At 29.1% G+C, this 8,324-nt stretch overlaps 1 long non-coding RNA gene across 1 annotated transcript; it reads left to right on the forward strand.

Annotated features, from left to right (window-relative positions):
* Positions 1-978: 978 nt before the first annotated feature.
* On the forward strand, positions 979-2,238 carry LOC147806211 (uncharacterized). Its single transcript, XR_015428555.1, has 2 exons — positions 979-1,207; positions 2,094-2,238. It is a non-coding gene; the product is annotated as an uncharacterized LOC147806211 (long non-coding RNA).
* Positions 2,239-8,324: the final 6,086 nt, after the last annotated feature.

Consider the following 8,324-nt stretch of genomic DNA (forward strand, 5'->3'; position numbering starts at 1 on the left):
ACTTTCGCGCGCAGGTCGGCGGACTACCGAAGCGGGGGTGCCATCCCTTCCGCAGAGGATCAAAATTGTGATGGCATATCTTCGGATCATCCTCCGGGATGTTTCCCAGACCGTCGCCAATAGCCCATTGTGCAGCTCTAGTGCGACGTAAATTAGCAACAACAACAACAGCATCCTCGAACGTTCATCGATTGATGCGTTGTTGGAAGGTGTACATTTCATTCGGATCATTTGCATATTCGGATCACAAATTCTGACGTCTGCTTCAAAAATTAGTTTGATAAAAATTGGGTTTTTATTGGAAAAAATTAACATTATTCTTGGTTTGTCTCATCTTCTGTGTCTGGTTTTGTCAATACGTGTTGTCAACACAAGTCAGTCTTTAATTGGTTACCATATGCACAATCTTATATTTTTCTAGCTTGTCGTGTTCATGAAAGCAAATTCTGAATCATTCTGCTTACCTCTTACCTGTCAGCTTATTGTCAGAATTTTTTTTTAAAAAAAAAACACCCCTAGCTGTTGCAATTAGTTTGAAAGAAATTAATATTTTTTTGGAATAAGTTAACATTATTTGTGGTTTGTCTCACATCTATCTGTGTCTGATTTATTCAACACGTAACAAGTCAGTTTTTAGTTGTTTACCATATGCACAACTTTATATTTTTCTAGCTTGTTATATTCCTCAAAAAAAGTTCTAAACAATTCTGCTTACATCTTACCTGTCCACTTATTTCAAAATAAAACTAATGTAAAATTTTATATTAACAACTTCCAGATGTTGCAATTCTAATGGCTATATCACACGAGAGAAAATATGTGCAACTGCAAGTGTAACTGCAAGTGTAAGTGCAACTGTAAGTGAAATTTCTCCAAAAATTGCTCGTGTGATATAGAAATCACGGTTGCACGAAATATCTGCAGCCGTTCATGCAATTTCTATCATGAACCAATCAGATCATTTGCTTTTATGACGTTTCAATTTTATGTGATGACATATACAAATGTAAATAAAAATGGCGGCGACGTTGGTGAAGAGGATGATCGGATGAAATTTTTTTATAGACGAAACGGAACAGTTTTTTAGTTTAATAATAACATTTTCTTTAAAATCAAAGCATTAAAAATACTTTCACACGATGAAATAACCATCTCAATGCAGTTGATGTACTACCATAACAGGAACCTGCACATCATTTTAGTATCGGTGAGTATAGTACACTATTTTCTAGATAAATTTTCTTTTAAAATATTTATTTATTTTAAGCTAATAAAATTAAAACTTATTATAATTTGTTCCGATCAAAGTTTTAATTACTTTAAATAGAAATAATTTCTATTTTTATATATGTATATATGTCTATTTTTATATATTTATACTGGCGAAAAGCTTTACTTTGAAATATTCGCCAAGCAACTCGCCAAACTTTGTTACATTATTGTAACATAAAATATAATAATGATTATATTTCTTTATTTTTAAATTTTAAACTTTATTACTGTTGATTGTAAAAGCATGTGTCCGATTATTTGAAATTTTTTTATTATTATAATTATTTGTGAATTAATTATTTTATTCTTCCCTAAGAATTCTTTTAATTTTTGAAAATCTAAAATGCAAATTTCCAAACTCCTTGTCTGTTTCTACATTCATCCCCTCAATTCTTTTTTTTTTTTTTTTTTTTTTGTGTGTGTGATGATTTACTAATGATACTTTACTTTTTATTTATACTTCACATTTATATTTTGATACTTAGCTTTTCTACAATGACAGTAAGTATGTAAGTGTACCTTACTAATTTTTCAATATACATAAATTTTTAATAGTCTTCGATCATAAATACAATCTATTTTTCTTAAAACAAATTTCAATCCAAACATAAGAACTACAAAACCAAATATACCTGCCATCTTTCATTAGTGTATAGAATAATCTTAGAACTCTAATCAAAATATCTGTCAAACTTAAAATAAGTTTAAAGGGGATACCTAAGGACTTAAATGATTTCAAATTAATGGTATTTAATCTCTCTTATTCTAATAATGTGTTGGTAAAATTTTATCATGAAAGTGATTTCTTTCTTTTATTTCAGATATTTCGTATAATCCTGTAAGGTTTGTCTGGTGAAGAAGGAAAGAGATGCAATACTGTTTTTATGAAAGAAAATAAAAAATAAGAAATGAAAATGAATAATGTTCTAAATGTTTCACTTGACAATAAATGTTTTGTTTTTTAAATTGATTCTTGTATTATTTAAAATGCAAAACAAAACATGCAAAAGTCTGTAACAAAATAATATGATACGTAAAAAGTATGTTCTTAATAAAATATTGCTTTTTTTTCATAGTTATAAATAAATTTTAATTTATATACTGTATATTACAATAAATTTGTCCTAAAATAAATCCTATAATTTTTAATTAAATTATATCATATCAATAAAGAATGTTTTAAATTTTACAATAATAAATTGTAAGTATGACATTGAAAATCCTCTTATATTTAAAAAACAATTTTACTAAGAAATTGGAAAAAATAATTTTCATAAAAGTGATACTCCTGATATGCAATGTGTAAATGAATAAAATTGATGATCCCTTAAAAACTAAACTAAACTCAGCGGCACAGCCCACAGAGGGCCAAGGCCTTCTGTGCCCATCTCAGTTTTCTTGACCTTTCGGCTCTGGGATGCAGGATCATTTGTTCCGGTTAGGTAGTCAGCCATACGTGAAACCCCCAGTGTTTAGCTCCCAAGTATGCTTGGTACTCATTTATCGACCCACTGAAGGAATGAAAGGCTGAGTCAACCTTGCTCGGCCCGACGATCGAACCAGGGACCTGTGGCACGACAGCGCGTAGAGCTACCGCTCAGTCACCGGGCGTGATGATTCCTTAATGCAATGTAAATTAATTTGATGACAATAAAATTCTGACACATTGTAGTATAGACAAGTATAGACATTAGTCGTATAGACATTATTTATTATGTATCTAAATTAAAAAAATAGAATTGATTTGATAAAACTAATCGTTTTGATGTTATAAATATTTTATGAGCAAAAGGAAAGTCAAAAATTCTATATTTCATACATTAAACCCTCATTTCTTCTAAAGAATTATTTCAAAGGACTATGTTTTTTAATTAAGCTTGAAAATTTAAATTTGAAGAAATGCCTTACTTGTTTAGATAGCAATGTCAGTTGCATTAAATGGTATAAGTCATAAAATTGTCCTTTCTACACATGAAACTTTTATAAATTTTCGAGTAGCTAAACTATTAAATCAGACAGCTTGTTTTTATTCTCATTCGATTTAGCGTATACATAGATAACGATACCGCACTTGCCTAGCTAGCATGTTAGATAGTAAATATATATAAATAAATTATGCTTTTACAGGGTGTGGAGCCAAATTCAACAAAAAATAAGCAACTTTTAAGAACATTTTAGGCACTCAAAAAATATTTTCAAGCACTATGTAAATTGACAAAATGCAAAATAAATCTCAGACTTCACATGATCATGATAAAATAACTAGAATTTGACAAAGAACTCTTTTCTTGATTATATTAGCCATTAAAAATGATCAAGAGATTTTTCGGTTCGATTTCAGAGGGTGAAAAATAAAGCCTGAAATTGAGAATATTTTGCAAAATACAGCAGAGTTGCACATGAGAAAGCAAGGATCTCACCGAACCCAGCTCACTAGACGCACATGCGGACTCGCAAGTACTTCACCAAACCTGTAAAATGATTGGCGCTTTCATACGCTATGGACTGACGGTACGCTGAAATTGATCGTGGTTGAATGAATTCTGAAAACGTGAAATAGAAAAATGTGAAAAACACGTTTTTACATAATACGTGGCGAAAATCGACATTCCCTTTCATAAATTTCATTTTCGAAAAGAGAAAATAAAGCACCTTTTAAAAACACCCATTAAGAAAAGCACCTTTAAGGGCCTTTAAAAAATGAAAATCGAAAATAAGCACCTTTAAGCACTTTTCAAAAACGCTACGCACCATGTTTTATACCTTAGTCACTCAAATCAAGATAAAAAAATTGTCAAAATTCTAGATAGTATTTAAGTCCATCCCCCTTTCACCCCCTTATCCTTTTAGAGACGCAGCATGTATTTAAGTCCATCTCCCTTTCACCACCTTATCCTTTCAGGGACGCAGCATGAAATTCAATGATATCTTAATATCATCTCATATTATGAGGTAGAAATCATAATCCTTTTTATACTATGCTACTTAAATATTGGGGAAAGAAAGTTTTTTAGAATTTTAATTTGCCGCTGAAAAAAAGACTTAACACAAATACAAATGTAAAAAATTAAATCAAAATCAATCAATATTCTACAGCGTCTGTGATTTCTTTTTCCTCCCTTTACGAACATCGTTCAGAGACTATGATATAATAAAATATGATAAAATAAAATATGAGCCAAAAGTAAAGATAAATAACAAAATATGGTAACCCAATTACATGCAACCGTTCAGGCAATTAAGCAACCCTTTCGGCAACTCCGAACGGAGGAATTGCGCTTAGAGTTTCACTTACACTTGCAGTTGCACATATTTTTCTCTCGTGTGATAGAGGCATTAGAGCCCTCTTTAAGTAAAAAGTGATAACTAAAACACATACAAATTTTGAACAATCCTAAAATTTACTAACTATCAAAACTAAAAAATTAATTTCTATTTTATTTTTAAAATCCTCTTTCAACAATCAATATTAATATATTCCAATGTTGCCACTACTCACCCCCCGCCCCTATTGCATTTATATATTTTCCTTTGGATATACTATATCAGAAAACATTATTTTTGTAGATATAATCGGTTAAAACTCATCGTGTGTTTCTTACCATTAAAAATAACTTAAAAAACAAATAGGGTAATTTTAACAATTTTGAAACTTTAAACTTCACAACTTTCACAATGACGAGATTTACCGTTTATATTTTTAATAAATTAAATTAAAATTAATTTTTAATATTTTTTTTTAAAATTTAACTCGCACCGTATATTTATAAATTCAGAAAAAGAAAGAAAGCAAATAACGATATTTCTTTTGTGAACAATTTCAAACTTCGGTTAAATTTGATATGCAAAATCAATAAACGTTTCTTAATCTTCCCCGTTTAAATTCAGGGATATTTACATTTTAATCAAAATTTCAATCCGCAAGTTGGTTTTCCAATCAAAAATGCTATTCCCTCTGCATTTTCCTTCAAAATAAAATAACTGAACCAAAACTAATTAGGGAATGTAAATGACACACCTCGTAGTTATGCAATGCTAAATGATCTTGCATATGTTTAGCATCTAACTAACGGAGACTGGATTTTATCTTTTCCAAACATGCATATTACAATAGGAGGAAGTATTCTGAAATGTCACCGAAACAGTGATGGACATCATTCATGGAAAGTTTATTCTCTACTAAATGTAGTTAGAAAAAACTTATTCTGAATGATTATTCATATGCAAATTTAGTCATTATTCACTATGCAAATTTAAGCAAATTTTTGAATAATAATAAATTAATAAATTCTATAGTCATGACTAATTTTTCTGATTAAAATCTTGAACACCTAGAGAAAAATGCGAATGTTGTTACTAATAATTGGTTAATAATTAACTACTTGCAATGATCATGAGTACAAGCAATCACAGTAACTAATAATTTCTCATTGCAAACGGTTTTTATTATTTATAATCCCAATAAAGATGATCAAAATTTGGTAGCATGACACTTTAAGAATCGTTCGACCCAAATTTGTTTTTTTTTATTACTAATTTTAAGTTTTTTTTTTCTAACGGCACATCGGTATCAAAAACAGGCATTGATCATGATTCAATTTAGTATGAACCCAAATTAGGTAGCCTCATACTTAAGATAATATTTCAACGCAATTTTCTTTATACGCATTTCAGGTTGTATTTTTTTCTGTAAGGAAAGAAAGAAAATAGGATTAATATGAACAGGTATTTATTTGTATACCATTACATGTGTACATGTTTGTTCGATAAATATTCGATTTTTTTCCCCTTCTAATGATGACAATGTATTTCTGCTTCAGTCATTTTACCAAACATTTAAGCAATTTGTAACGTTTCATGCGTCGTTTACGTGAATATTGTTTATTTATCGCATTAGAAAAAGTTTAATTTTGAAATTAAAATAAATGTTCACAAAAGATTGAGGCGGATACAAACTCTATCTGACAATACTCGAATATTTACTTTTTTTTTTACAACTGCATTGCATGCATAATTTCAGTAAGTAAATATAATAATTCGCATGCAAATCAAATGTATGTTAACTTTATTCCAATAATTTGAAAACAGAATATTTTACCTAAGAATTTGATTAAAAGTAGTATGGCTTAAGATCATTTAGCTTGATCCTGGATTACAATTAGTCACTTTTAATCTTTTGGAGATAGTTTGATCGATATTGAGTTGTATAAAAAATTAAGTTAACCCTTTGTTACAAAGTAGTTATTAAGTAATGCACTTTTTTTCGTTCTACTTTTTTTTGCCTTTATGATAAAGTTAATCTAAACGATTGTAATGCACAAACGCTCACATAGAATTTAAAAAAAAAAATGGCTTGCTTCATATTCTCGAAGATGCAGAGTACTTGAATTTTTTGTCGAAAAGTGAGTACTTGAACCTATTGTTCACTAGAATCGCATTAGAGAAATAATTAATGCATGATTCATTAGTTAGTTAGTTATTTAGATCTATTTTCTAATTCTACCATTTACCCGAAGGCAGCTTCTAAATTCAGTAAACTTCAAAATGAAAACGTTAAATAACTGAAATGTACGGTGCACAAAAGGAAAGAACGGACTACTTTGTAAAACTTTCGATCTATAGACCGTATCTTCATGTTCCAGAACCCAATCTTAAGATTTAAACGGGTGACCTTAAATATGCTAATTAATTAGTGCAGGCGATATTTGAAGTTAGGAAATAAGAGACAAAAACGTACTTTCTCTGAATAAACATGAATTTTCTTTTCGACCAATTTGGATTTCTGACCCCTAAAATGTAGGGGTAGCCGCAATCTGGGATGAATCGTCCTGATAATCTGGTCAAGATAGCGGACCAAATTTCGAAGCCCTTAATGTTAATTTTTTGCGTACTTTGCCATATCAAGAAAACTTTTTAAGTAAATCGAAAAAATTTTTGAGCACAATTGTAAAATTAGTTTATCTAAAGATAATTCCATGTAAAATATCATTTTCAGTAAATGTTTAATATTTTTTATTTTATTGAAAAATACTCGGCAAAATTTTTAATTATAGGTAATACAATTTTTGGTTCATTTTAAAGAATGTAATTTTAAATAGCTAAATACAAAATTTGAATAAAATTGGTCAAATAGTTCCTGAGAAATCAAATTCCATAAAAACCGCATTTTAATAATTGGTTTCTGGCCTATCGTAATGAACGCACCGTTTTAACCTATCGTATTTAACTTATCGAATTTAACGTATCATATTTAACATATATAACGTATCGTAAAAACATATTTAAAAACTATAAAATCCGTTTGGTCACTTTCTAATCTTTCAATTGGGTTTAGTACAGGCTATATGAAGAGTATATATATATACTCTTATAAAACTTGTATGTGAGTTAATATGGACATGAAACTAAACTAATTTACAACATATTCTTCACTGAAAATGATAAGAACGCTAATTTTCTTAACTTATTTTAAAATTTTGTCATTACTCACTATAAAGGTAAACTATTGCCTGATTTTACTAAATAATTTTTAATTTTAAAAACTGTAAATTGCTTGTTTTATGACTTAACTCTTACGTAAGTTTTTAATTGAGCAATAATACTCCAGTGCTTTTGAGAATATCTCTTTTCCCACCTTAAATTATTTGTCCAAATAATTTGCTTGCGACATAGTTTCAATCAGTGTTGAAGGTTATACTCATGACTTAATTCGAAATTTCATGCAACACTAAAATTTATGAAAGTTAATTATAAAGAAATTTAAAGCATGCAAATTTGAAAAGAATTCATTGGAAAAAATTATTTAAGTATCGCGTGTGAAAATTTTAACAATTTGTATTCATCACTCTGAGATATAAAAAAAAAGGAAATTTGATCGCGGAAAGGAAGTATCGCGTGTAAAAATTTTAACAATTTGTATTCATCACTCTGAGATATAAAAAAAAAGGAAATTTGATCGCGGAAAGGAAGTATCGCGTGTAAAAATTTTAACAATTTGTATTCATCACTCTGAGATATAAAAAAAAAGGAAATTTGATCGCGGAAAGGAAGTA

Source organism: Parasteatoda tepidariorum, chromosome 8 (assembly GCF_982258835.1).
Source record: "Parasteatoda tepidariorum strain Cologne lab strain chromosome 8, Ptep-v5.0, whole genome shotgun sequence".
Classification (NCBI taxonomy): Eukaryota; Metazoa; Arthropoda; class Arachnida; order Araneae; family Theridiidae; genus Parasteatoda; species Parasteatoda tepidariorum.